Consider the following 14,831-nt stretch of genomic DNA (forward strand, 5'->3'; position numbering starts at 1 on the left):
TTTGATGTAATGCATAAGTGGTGTTGGTACAACTTCTAGAAGGGATTCAGGATGTTGATGGTGATTGTGTCCGTGCCTCAATTGATTGGTGTCATTGCCTTGGCATGTGTGGATCTAATTTAGGCTTGGTGCTATCTAGTTTATGGACCGGTTTCATGAAATGTGTTGGTGAATCCTCTGATGTGCTTCCATGTTGTTTTATTGATTGGATGATATTTGTTTGGCCTTAGGCCAACATGTTTTATGATTTTATTTTAGGATTATGTAATGTATCTATTGAATTATCATTTGGGTGGCCGACATAATTGTTTAGGTCTAGGGCTTGTATAGATATTTGTAAGATCTCATTGTAGATCATAGGAAAGGAGCGAATTATAGAATAATCATTTGTGCAAAGGATTTGGTCGATCATAGGTGATCAAGTTGGGTTTATGTAAGAGGTTTTAGACCTCTGGTATTGACCTTAACTGGAACTATAATCTAGCATGTTTGATGCTATCAGAGGTAGTTCTTCTTTCTGGATTGTTGTCCAAATACTTTGAGGTGGTTGACCTCTTTTTTAGTCAGTGAGACTCCATTGTGATGAACAGTGCACTCTAAGTAGTGTGCCTTCTTGCATGTGTAGTCCCCTATTATAATCATATAATTTCTACACAAATATCATCTGACTATGGGTAGGGTTTCCCACTATGGTTTTTCCCTTCACTGGGTTTTCCACGTACAAATAATGGTGTTATGTGTTATGGTTGCATGGTATTGATTCTTTGGATTTCAATTATGTTTTAATGCTTTATCAATTATTCTGGTAAAAGGTTTTAAGTACTTTAATTCACATAATATGTTAACAAATGATTCACCCCCACTCTCAGTTGTTCATCGACTATCCTAACAATTGGTATCAGAGCCTGGTCCTCTTTTTGCAGAAGCTTAACTGCTTGAGGAAGATCCTATGGCAACTAATAGTTTAGTTGTTGTTTACCAAAAGGAAAACCCTAGGCTTGATGGAACAAACTATGGAGTATGGAAAATTCAAACGGAGACTCATTTAAGATGCATTGGAAAGGAAATTTGGGAAATAGCTTAGAATGGTTACACTCCTCGTGATCTAGCATCTGGCAATCCTACACCAGCAAACTTTAAAAATAACATTGAAAATGATTACAGAGCTAGAGAAACCCTCTTAAGTGCCTTATTAGATCAACACATCATGGGATTATCAGACAAGTCATCAGTAAAAGCTATATGGGACAAGTTGAAGACTTTAAATGAAGGTGATCCCACTATTAAAATTACAAAACTTGAATGTTACCGGGTAAGATATGAAATCTTGAAGATGGAGGAAGATGAAAGAATTTCTGCATTCATGAAAAGGGTAAATGAAATTGTATTAGGAATTAAGTGTTGTGGTGGATCTCTAAGCAAGGAAGAGATTGTTTCAAAAGTGTAGTCACATAAATCTGTCCAGTTTAATTAAATGAATATTTGCTATTTATTTGATTAAAAATCCACTAGCCATCAGTCTTTGAAAAGCATTTATTGCTTTGTGTGTTCAACAATTTAACCTCCAAAGTCTTTCAAACCACTTATGGCTCTTACATGACCATTAATGGTTAAATCCACTTGCATCCATGGTTAGGGACTTTGACCCCTAACTCAAACCTCGTTTAACTCATGTGTCTCCTCAAGCATTTATTGCTTTGACCATGGTTATCCCATTAACCCTTGCACAAGAGTTTACCCCTTGCATAAAAGATTTATCCAATGGATAACTCTAACTCAACCATAACCCCAACTCCCAAGTTAACCCTTAGGTCAACTCAAGCATTTAATGCTTCTTTCCTCTCCTCTCAACCCCTCTCATGTTGACACTTGTCATCCTAGGATTGGGTTGAAATCCCTCACATGGATTGAATATCATTCAATCTCAACCCTTGTTGAGATTACTCAATCTCAACCACCCATTGCTCCATTTTTCCTATAAATAGAGCTCACATTCCTCATTTTCAAATCCTCAAGCCTCAAGCATCCTCAAGCATTTACCATTCATAGCTAGATCCTGAAAACTTGTATGCATTTAGATTATAGCCATTTCTAGAGAGCATTTAGCATAAACCACTAATACATTGTTATTTTGGCCTAAAATAAATCATTTTAGCATTATAGCATCTAATATTATCTTTTATTCACATTTGCATAGCATTTTAGAGTAATCATCTACAATCTTGAACCTCCATAAGGTATCCATAGTGCCAAAATCTGCTGAGAGCTACACTAATTTGGAACTTGGAGAGGAAAGGAACAAGGGAGAAGGAGCTAAGAGCATGTCAAAAGGCATTTGGAGATGCCTTGTTATATTTACTTCCATAGTTAAATATTTTACCATGTTTTTAGTGTCTCTTTTGATATGCCTACTTAGGCTTGTTTTTGGTTGAATAACACTAACTTTGATCTTTGTTTCTTGTTGTTTTTTATGTGTTATTCCACCACAAGTTTTAGCCTAACAATTGTGTATTTTGTAGAGCATCAAAAAGTATTAAGGGTTTTGCCACCGACATATAAGATGAAGGTAACTACAATTAATGAGATAAGAACCATGCCTAATTCTTTTGTCAATAGAGATATTCTTGTTGGGAAGATATCTTCTTTTGAACTTGAAGAATTTGGTCCTCTAGAAGTTGAAAAGATTGATATTGCATTTAAGGCATCTACATCATCAACCGGCAAGCAAGATTGGATATTTTTGTATGAAAAGGAATTGGAAAAGATTAGGAAAGAAGACGAAGAGCTTGAGCAACTTGAAGGCCTATTTTCTAGAAGGATACCTAAGGGTCTGACAGGAAGTAAGTATGAAGGAAAATCACCTTTCGAATGTTTTGCATGTAATAAGATAGGCCATTTTGCATCTAGATGTCCTAAAAGGAATTCAAAATTAGAAGAAAGAGCAAGAATATCTTTTAAGCCTAACCCTAAATATAAGATCAAGCATAAGTATAGGAGAAACAAAAACAAATCATGCTACTATGTTGATGAGGAAGGAGTAACTAATGACTTAGAGGAAGAACCAATAGTAGAAATGATCATAACTAATTTGGTAATACTTATATCAGAATAAAATACTGAACCAGTTACCCCAACATCATCAGAAAACTCAACTGTAACTGAAGAACAACACAGAGAACCTTAAAGTCAGAAAATACCAAGGTATGTAAGGCTAAATCATTCTAAAGATTACATCATTGGAGACAAAAACAAAGGAGTTATGACAAGAAGAATATTGGAAAATCAAGAGGTATGTTTTGTTTCTTAGATTGAACAATAATTAGTAATTGAAGCTTATAAAGATGAATGTTGGATGAAAACTATGAAAGATGAATTAGATCAAATAGAAAAGAACAATACTTGGACTTTGGTTCCCTGACCTGAAAATAAGAATGTCATTGGAAGTAAATGGGTTTTTAGAAAAAAACTAAATGAGGATGGACATGTTGTAAGAAACAAGGATATATTGGCTTGCAAAGGATATTCTCAGAAGGAAGGAATTGATTATGGTGAAACTTCTGCACCGGTAGCCAGAATTGAAGTTCTTAGACTATTTCTTGCTTATGCAGCCTATAAGAACTACAAGGCTTGTCAAATGGATGTTAAGTGTGCATTTCTAAATGGAGAACATGAAGAAGAAGTCTTTATTGAGCAACCTGATGGATTTTTACCAACATGACAAAAATATGGTTTTTAGATTAAGGAAATTCCTATATGGATTAAAACAAGCTTGTAGAGCTTGGTATGCAAGGTTGGATAAGTATCTTTTGAAGCTTGACTTTATAAAAGGTAATGTTTACAACAACCTATATTATCAAATCACTAATGATGATATTCTAATTATTTAAGTATTTGTTGATGATATCATTTTTGGAGGTGAAGAAAAATTGTGCATGGAATTCTCTGATAATATGAAGAGAGTGAATTTGAAATGTCTATGATTGGAGAAATAAGATTTTTCTAGGTTTGTAGATTACTCAGATTGGCAAACATATCTTTATCTATCAAACTAAGTATCTAAGGGAATTATTGAAGAAATTTGGTATGGAAAATTCCAAACAGGTTAGTACTCCTATGGTTACAAGTGAAAAATTGTCAATTAAAGATGTATCCCCTCTAGTAAACCCTACAAGATATAAATCCATGCTTGGTGGTTTGCTATATTTAACCCATAATAGACTAGATATAATGAAAGCAGTCACTATTATTTCAATATTTCAAAGTAATCCAAGAGAAAATCATGAAAGTGCAGTAAAAAGGATATTCTAGTATCTGCAAGAAACAACTGAATATAGTTTATGGTACCCTAAAGATGATGACTTTACTTTATGTGCATATACAGATGCAAATTGGGCAGGTGATGTTGATGATCGAAAGAGCACATCTGATGAAGAATTATTTCTTTGGAAGAAGTTGGTTTCATGGATCAGCAAGAAGTAGTCATGCATTTCTTTATCTACTGCTGAAGCTAAATATGTTGCAGCCGCAACTATTTGCACTCAAGTTCTATGGATGGAGTAGATGTTGAAGGATATACAAGTGAGTTGTAATGATTCAGTTGTTATTCATTGTGATAACTCTCTAGCTATTAACATATCAAAGAATCCAATATTTCACTCCAAGACTAAGCACATGTCAATCAAGTATAACTTTTTGAAGGAAAAGGTGGAAGCAAAAGAAGTTAGATTGGTTTATGTGAACACTAAAGAATAGATAGCAAACATATTCACTAAACCTTTGTCTTTGGAATCATTTGAGTATTTGAGAGATAGATTGGGGGTTTCTACCCCTTCAATAGAGACTTAAATGATGCAGATGTGCATCAGTATGGTATGCATTATCAGAGCTATCTTTTTCTCCAGATTGATGAAATAATGCTACTACTCAGGGGGAGTAGTTAGCCTTAAGATTTAGAGTTTTCATATTCTGTTTGATATCTGTCTTTGGCATTGCTATCAAAGGGGGAGGAATATATGTGAAAAAACCATTTCTATTTATTTTTTAGATTGATTTCACTCCTCAAGGGGAGTTTGGCGGTATTTGGTTGTTTGATTCAGATTTAGTTTAGAGCTTCATTTCTATATCATTTTATGGGAGATTGTTGGATGTCTTCCATAGGGGGAGACTTGTTGGGAATTTCTTAGCACTTGGATATTTTTCACATCTAGTGTTGCCATCAATACCAAAGGCAAAAATCATTGGTAATATGATGGAATTGATTATGTGTTGCATTGATGCTTTGTCATTGATGTCAACACTAGCTATTATGGTTGTTTACTGGCTTCCTATAGAAGGATTGGATTGGAAAGATTATCAGTTAATTGTTACCGATATGATCAAAATGATGGAATAAGTATGTATGGATGGTTCATATGATTCTAAAGTATGTTTCAGTCACTTGGTATTGACTTGGTGATCAGATGCTATCTTATGTTCTAGTAATCCTGCTTTGTATGTCTGGTAAGGGTTTCACCGACATAGCTTTATTGAAGATCTTTGATGTAATGCATAAGTGGTGTTGGTGTAGCTTCTCTAAAGGGATTCAGGAAGTTGATGGTGATTGTGTTTGTGCCTCGACTGATTGGTATTATTGCCTTGGCATGTGTGGATCTAATTTAGGTCTGGTACTATCTAGGTTATGGACTGATTTCATGACACATGTTGGTGGATCCTCTGATGCACTTTCAGATGTTTTATTGATTGGATGATATTTGTTTGGCCTTAGGCCGACATGTTTTATGATTTTATTTTAGGATTATGTAATGGATCTATTGAATTATCATTTGGGTGGCCGACCTAATTGTTTAGGTCGAGGGCTTGTATAAATATTTGTAAGATATCATTATAGATCATAGGAAAGGAGAAAATAATGTAATAATCATTTGTACAAAGGATTTGGTTGATCACAAGTGATCGAATTGGGTTTATGTAAGAGGTTTTAGACCTCTGGTATTGAGCCTAACCAAAACTATAATCTGGCATGTTTGATGTTATCACAAACAATTCTTCTTTCTGGATTGTTGTCCAAATACTTTGAGGTGGTTGACCTCTTTTTTAGTCAGTCAGACTCCATTGTGATGAGCAGTACACTCTAAGTAGTGTGCCTTCTTGCATGTGTAGGCCTCTATTGTAATCATATAATTTCTACACAAATATCATCTGACTGTGGGTAGGGTTTCCCAATGTGGTTTTTCCCTTCATTGGGTTTTCCACATACAAATAATGGTGTTATGTGTTATGGTTGCATGGTATTGATTCTCTAGTTTTCAATTATGTTTTAATGGTTTATCAGTTATTCCGGTAAAAAGGTTTGAAGTGATTTAATTTGCATAATAGGTTAACAACTAATTCACCCCCCTATCAGTTGTTTAGCGGTTATCCTAACACTTATATGCATGCATATTTTATGAGTTAACTGGTTTAATAGTTGACATGATGGTGATGTGGTTTGGCATTGTGGTCATGTATGATCATGTTATGAGTTGTGATGGATATGATAGAGCTAGAAGATCATCAGTAGATCATGCATGCTCAACACTACCAGTACAAGAGGAAGATTTGACAAAGAGGGAGAGTTATCTCCAAAGGGGGAGAATATATAGCTGGTATCAGATTGGTACATTCAATTGGTATCAAGTTGGCATTTGAGACCTCTATCTCAAGTGTTACTAGGTGAGAGGTTGCAGAGTATAATGGTCAAATGGGGAGAAGAAAATGGTAGAAATTTTTGTCAGTTCCTTTTTCCATTGTTGTCAAAGGGGGAGAGAAAATATGTAGTATACCGAATACTACATGTGTTGACATCAATGCCAAAGGGGGAGATTGTTGGCTTTAAGTTGTCATTGATATCAACTGGATTATGTTGTCATTGATGTCAACCCATATAGCATGTTACTAGTATAGATTGTCACGAGTAAGTATGGGATGTCAACTAGTGAGTGATGTGTAGGCAATGTGTTGTTTCCAATTGGTAAGCATGTGACTGCTAAGAAAGCAAAGTCTAACTAATGAAGAAGGATAGGTAACCGGTATGTAGTTTGATTGATGATATTCAAGAGGACTCCCACTAGATGAAGATGTTATCACTAGATGAAGAGAAGACTAATAGAAAGTGTGTTGCCTCAAGATAGAAAGGAAGACATATGTCTAGTTGAAGATGTGTCTGCTCAAATAGGAAAGTCATATTGGTGTGTAAGGGAAAAAGAGACTAAGTATGGAAACCCTAATTGCACTCTCATACACACTAATGGAATACGAAAGAACCTAGAAAGACAATGCACTTTGACTACTTCTTATGGGAAAGAGAAAATCATGGATTACCTCTTAGGATTTCTATTCATTTTCTGAAAATGAGGGAGAGGAATGATACAAAATGCAATTTAACCTAAAGTGCAAGTAAGCAAACACACACTAATCTGGAAATGTGGAACACAAAAAAACTAATAAACTACTGAAAAGTACAGATTAGGAGGCAAAATAAGGGGTGCACCTATGTCTGAAATATGATCGAAAATGACCAAGACTAGGGTGCCATGCCATGGTCCTAATTCTGCAAGTCTAAAGTTGTACCTGAGAGACTGGATTTTGGACTCTGCAACCTATTGCACTGTCAAATCCTATGGAAAATAGGTAGGACTAGGGCACCACATCATTGTCCTGGGTAGGACCAGGGTGCCATGCCCCTATCCTAGGGGTTTTTGATGAGTTCTATACCTCAGGATAGTCTTTATGCGCTCTGTCGGTCCTAAGACTTCTAGTGATGCTCGGATCCAAACTTGTACCTATAGCTCAAAAAGAGGGTTTTGGGTGGCTATATGGAGTTTTTCCTTAGTAAAACCCCTATTTTGGTGATTTCCACCTCAACAAATAGTCGATAATGTATTGAAAATGTGTGTGCAATAACCTTGTGTGTGTGCAATAAAATGAAAGCAAACAATCTAGAGAAACCCTAAAGAGTAAACCCTAATTGCTTATAATTGACAAAGTAAATGCTTTAAATCCATTATGAAAAGTGATCTAAAACATGAATGTGAATCAAAATAAATCTTATACAAAGACATAAAAAAAACATGAAACTAAAGCCAACCCCAAGGGAGAGGTACAAGCCAATCTTCAGTTGGCAATCTCCTATTGCTTTTCTATATCTTCAAAATCCCCCAATTGATGAAATGATGCTTGATGAAGGTTTGATGGATGAATGTTGAATGTTGTTGAAGAATTCAAAGATCTACTCTTTCATTGCAAAGAAGGTTATTTATGCTCCCAGTACCGACTCTTATATTCTTAGAAGAAGACCCCTTCAAATGAAGAAAGAGAGCTCTTAAGTATGAAACCTAGATCTTAATTTCATTTTTAGGCCAGCCTAGGATTTGAATTTACCACCAATATTTTGGGGTTGCGAATTATTATATCATAGGATTATGCTCCCAAAATTTTGAGAAAAAATTCGAGGATCATGTGCACTTTCAACATGGTCTGACCAACTTTTCACCAAAATTTCGGGGCCATTAGATATGATGATATTAGAGTGAATCCCAAAGTTACAGTTGATTTAGAGATGTTTTGATATGTGAAATCAGGCCTTAAAGATTGAAATAAGACATAATTAGGGTTTATGATCAAATGATTTATTCAAGGAATAAGATGAAAATGGGCACACTTAGGGTAAAGGGCCCAACTTTATACCATGTGAAGAGGTGAAATATGAATTTAGATTTAATTAAATTAATTAATTAAATGCTTAAAAGAGATTAGAAATGCGAGATGAAAAACACACTAAGGCGAGTGCTAAACTAAGTGTGAAATTGTGCCACCCTAGCAAGGGTGTACAATTTATGACACTATATTTAGGCCCCACTTTAGTGGTCATATGACACTACATGCATATGCAAGCTAAAGTATATAAAAAGTATACATTATTTCAAAAAGAATATAACCATAAGTTGTCGAACGAAGCCCGAAGCAGTATCTATAGTACATAGTTAGGACCCACACCCTACAAAACCACATGTTAGATCACAAAATCACCTGATGATTACTAAGGAAGGTGATGATATTCGTGGGTAGCTAGCTATATGCCCCCCTATTTTGGCTTGCTTATTAGTGAGGTGAAACAGTGTACCATGTTTACCATAGCGAATTGGAATGAAAACCTTGATGAACACATTCACAACAAGGCTTGGTTGTACATCCAAGAGCTTTATAGAACCAATGCGAAGCAAGAGAGTGAATTCATGATTCCAATTCCACCGACAGTGCAAAAATTGGAGCTCTCTAGCTCAAGATATGATAGATTGAAAAAAGAATAAAAAATAAGGGTTTATAACTTAAAATCATAAAAAATGAAAAAGTGCCTACCTCATAAACATGAAAGTGACACCTTCATTTGTCACTTTTTATGTTTCAGCACTATTCACTGTAGAGGAGCCCACCTATTCACCATCATGCCTTGACGTCGACCCGAGAAACCTATGCAGATGGAGATCCTACATTAGTTGTACTCGCCGATTGACCCTTGGATGAGGTGAGTTGACTTGCCATGGACTCATGTTTGACTTTTCATTTTTTGCATTGAATTTGATTTTTGAATGATGTTATCACCAAGATCATGGTCATGCCCATTGTTCAAGAACCATGGTCTCCTTGGGTGCCCCAATCCCATGAGGGCACCCTGGTCTTCCATGAGCATCCTAGTCCCACATGGGCACCTTGGTCCCACTTGGGTGCCCTGGTCCCAAGGGGGTACCCTAGTCCACTCAGGGTGCCTTGGTCCTTGTTCAGGGAAGCCAAAAGGTGCATGGGATCAAGCATCAGATTGATAGAATAGATTGACGATGTCTTTGTGTTGGATGATTATGATTGATGATTGATTACTGATGATTTAATTTTTTGATTTGTAGATTCTTCCATACATTTGTGAGCATACTTCCAATCACACCTTCTGGAGCCTTCAAGGTCATATTTTGAGGCTTACCCTAGAGGAGAGAGCGTTGTTGCACATTGTAGGCTTGTGGTATGTGATGACCATGCCCACCATCAAGTTTTATTTTGTGATGTTTATGGTATTGATGGAGAGGTGGGTACAAATACCTTGACATTCCTCCTACCTATGGGGGAGATGATGGTTATGCTTGAGGATGTATATCATATTTTGTGCCTTCCCATCAAAGGAGAGACTATCAAATATTGAGCCAATCACTCTGCTACTGAGTATAGGAGGGAGCAGGTCTAGCGTGTAGGAAGATTGATTCTCGATGAGATGAGGGGCTGCATCAAGTTTAGCTGGCTCCTACACCCCACTAGTGAGGTTCCACTCATGAGGCAGCTCATGATTTCTACCATTGCATTAGTCATGTGCCCTAATGGGTGCAGCACCCATATGCATGGAGGTCTCACCTACATGATTAGAGTCATGGAGAGACATCAAAGAGTATACTCTTAGGGTTGGAGCATGCTTGCACATCTCTATCACAACCTTGGAGAGTATGTGTTTGGACAAGGGTGTAGTCTGATGACCTACACACTACTATAGGTGTGGATGTTCGAGCATATTACATGCACTAGGCCTGTTGGAGTCCTTATGGACTTAGTTCCAGAGTAGCCTAGGTTATTGCTTATCCATTTACCTGTGAGTGGTGGTTCAAGGTTCTATTGCACTAGAGATTGAGTCTAGATAGATTAACAATGGGTATGATCATATGGAGACCCTACCTCAGGATGTATATGTGGGTAAGGATACACATGCAATTATTTTGCATGTAGAGGAACCATCTACTAGAGGGACAATATAGACACATAGTCATTCCCTTATACTTTGACTGAGTCTGGTGGAAGTTTGGGTTTGAGTAATATGTTCCTACTGATGTGCCTATCTATATCTGACACACACCCATGACTCCTAGGCCGAGAGATATTTTGAGGCCTACGAGTGATGAGATTGACATCACAGATTCAGATGGATCAAATCGAGATGTCGTGATGGATTATAGAGATGATGTTGATGCACACTAGTAGTACAACACATGGTGGGGGAGGACATAACATGGAGCCATCTTTTCAGAAAAATATCCAAGAGGGAATCCTAGACCATTGAGATAAATGAGCAACGAGGAGGGACCCGATACAACCAAGGAGGGCATAGATGATCAGGTTGGTTATTATGATCTAGATACAATAGAGGGAGATCAGGATGGAGATGATGAGGAGGATGGAGGAGAGGAGGAATATGATGAAGAGGAGGCAAAGGAGGAAGAGGAGGAGGAGGAGGAGGAGGAGGAGTCACATGTAGTTCCTTATCACTCTAGGGATGACACCATAGCACTAGATCCACCGAGCCTCCCATTGCAAGTGGAGAAGGACCCTATAAGGGGTCATGATTCTAGTCTCCACTGACCCATGCCTACTATGCAAAGATAGTATGAGCATTGAGAGCCTAGTGGGTCTCAGTCTTAGGCGGTTCCTTTCCATGACCCCTATTGGCGAGAGAAGATCTAGGTAAGATTTTTTATGATTGTCTAATTTATGCATCTTACTTTCTTAGATTTGATGAAATAGAATGTTACTGATGATAAATTCTCTCTTTCTCTCTATAGCTAGCATCCAAGAATGGCACTCCCTTATCCAGCATACAATGACAGACCTCATCATGTTTGCACGCATCTCTAGTTCCTTGCACATAACACATAAATACAAGGGAAGGGAAATACGACATGAGGACCTATTCACCCCCATTCAGATGGAGATGTAGGTCTAGAAAGATATAGAGAGATCTTTGTGAGAGAGATTACAATAGATAGAGCATGATCTAGTAGTGTCTAAGATAGAGGCAACCACATACTGCAGGATAATGATGGAGAGGGATCGTAGGAGTTCCTTGTGAAGTCACTCTCATTTTGTATCATGATACACACCCATGGGCCCACCCCCATGGCTAGGTCAAGAGGGGACATCTAGTCACCATCCTCTAGCAATTAGTCCTAAGGATAGGAGATGACTCTATTTTATTATGAGACATTTTGTTAATATGTTATGACACTCATGGATATGTATGTATTTACGCTTGTGTTATATCTCAAACATGTTTTTAATACTTAAAAAATGTATGCATTGCTTAGATTAAAAGTAACCCATTTGGTGATGAACATGTACATCTAATTTAATTTCCAGGTGATTGATTTCTCAATGCTTCATGATTAAATTGATACATGTGTGATCTAATTAAAGAACTAAGTATTTAATTAAATGCTACTTTGATGATGTAGAAGAAAAACGTGTTAAGTTTAAGAACTAAATGACTAATGTGATTTAATTAAATCTAATTAAACACAACATTATATAATCCCACTTAACACATAATAAATTGTATAACATGCTAGCACATATAAAATGTAAATCTATGACAATTTACATAAATGAATCCAAGACAAACAATAAAGTAAAGGAACATGATTGTCAAGAATGAAGTAATGTAGACTAAATAATACAATTGTTGGAATTCTACACTCTTATGAGAATAGTTGATGTTGTCATTGATGGCAACCAACTGGCAACTAACTAGTAACCAACTAGCATTCATCTATCAACCCACCGGTAGTTAGCGGCACTGACAATAGACTTCTACATTCACCAGCAGGCACTTCACCAACAACAACAATAATGGATACTGCCACTCAAGCTGACATGGAATAAACTTTTGTTTACTATTTATATTGTAATTATCTTTTGTAAAAGTCGACATGGCATATTGTAAAAGACTCATATATATCTAAGAGATCTTATAAGTGATTTAAGATGTATGTAGTATATGAGAGAGGATGATACATGATAGTTGATATTTTTGTATAAGGTGATATAGTTGATAGCGAAGGTTTTGGTAATGCACTGAGCTTAAACTGAGATTGAATCTGGCATAGTTGATGCTGATCTTAAGTAGTACATTATATTGGATTTTGATAATCCATTTTGTAAGTCAGCGAGACTTCTATTTTATGATTGAGCAGTGAGATCTAGGATACTAGCCTTCCTATATGTGAAAGCCCCTCATTGTAAGTAATATTTATTCATTGGCTAGTGAGTGAATATTATGGGTCACAAATCCCACTAAGGTTTTTCCCACACTAGGTTTCCTCGTTAAATATCTTGTGTTATGGTGTGCTTTCTATGTTGTCTCTATTATTCCTGTTTACTATATTAATTATTATTTACTGGTACATTATTTTGGGTTGCAAAGTTCTTAATAAGGTTAAATCTTTTGCTAATCGGTTAGACATTGATTCACCTCCCCTGCCCTCTTAGTGTCTTTGGGATTGTCTTTGATTCTAAAAATTGGTATCAGAGCCTAGTCCTCTATTTTCAAAAGCCTAACAACTTGAGGAAGATTCTGACACCGATATAGATGGAGAACTTAAGGAAAAAATTGGAAGGAGCTCTTGTAGATTATGATCTAGAAAAAGTGAAGAACATCAGATTGGAGGAAGAACTTAAAACTACTCAAGAATTTCTTTTGGTACTTCAAAATAACTTGGTTATTGCAAAGAACAAAAGAAAAGAACTTCATATGCAGATGTAGAATGAGGATGATGAAAAAGAAACTCTTGGAGAACTTGCAAACAAGTTGATACAAGAAAATAATACTATGAAAAATGAAATGCAAGATATGACTATGAGGTTTTGTAAAGACATTGAAGACAGAAAGAAAAATGAAGATGACTTGACTAGGAGACTAAATGATGTTGGAAATAAAAATTTGAGACTTAGTCATGAAAATGAAATGTTAAAGACAGATCTGATTCACATGCAACATGATAAAACTGAGCATATGAGACAAAAGAGAATTCTAAGAAATGAGTTGGCTACAACAAATCAACACAAAGAGAAATTCAAGAAAAGTTCAGAGGAACTTGATAACATCTTGAAAAATCAGAAACCTAGTGGAGATACTAATGGACTTGGATTTGAAGTTGGAGAAAGTTCTGGTACTACAAACAATCTAGATCAAAACCAACTAGTAAGACAACCTAATGCTTATAAATTTAATGTCAAATGCTTCAATTGCAACAGATATGGTCATAGAGAAAATCAATGCAAATTTAGAAACAATCAGAATATCAATGCACCCACCAGTCAATGTTCCAAATGCAACAAAATTGGTCATAATTTAGAAAATTGTAGAATGAATGTGAAATGTTATGTTTATTGAAGATATGGATACTTATCTAATCAATGCAGAACACAAACCGACATAGGATATGGAAAGTCTATTCAGAGGAATTATGTGACTTGTTATGCTTGTAACAAAATTGGACATATTGCAAAATTTTGTAGAAGCAAGACTTCACCGACAAATATTAAAGGATCCAGTTTGAAAGGCAAAGAAAAGGTAGATGAGGTAAAGCAAGAATTTTCAAAACAATAGATTAGAAAGAGAGATCAGAATGTTGATGAGACTATCTCTATATTGGTAGAATAGAGTAACCCTCCACCGACAAGAGATTCTTCATCCAACTGTGAAGTAACCCTTTGGGGGTATTGCAGCGAATTGAATATCATGCAGATTACCCTCGGTTGATGGTGAGAAGATAGATTTCTTCTTTAACCAATAGATGTGTTAATTTTTCACTTAACTGATGAGCATTTAATGTAGTTGGTAAGAGAAAACTCATTATAAATCATTGGATTTCCCTCATTTTTGATTCACCAAGCATTCAAATTAATAGAGAGCATGAAAAAGAGAAAAGGCATTCAAGGTGAAGGTGCAGAGTGATTTCTTTCAAGCATTCAGAATATTTTAAGGA

This window comes from Cryptomeria japonica, chromosome 7 (assembly GCF_030272615.1).
Source record: "Cryptomeria japonica chromosome 7, Sugi_1.0, whole genome shotgun sequence".
NCBI classification, from domain to species: domain Eukaryota; kingdom Viridiplantae; phylum Streptophyta; class Pinopsida; order Cupressales; family Cupressaceae; genus Cryptomeria; species Cryptomeria japonica.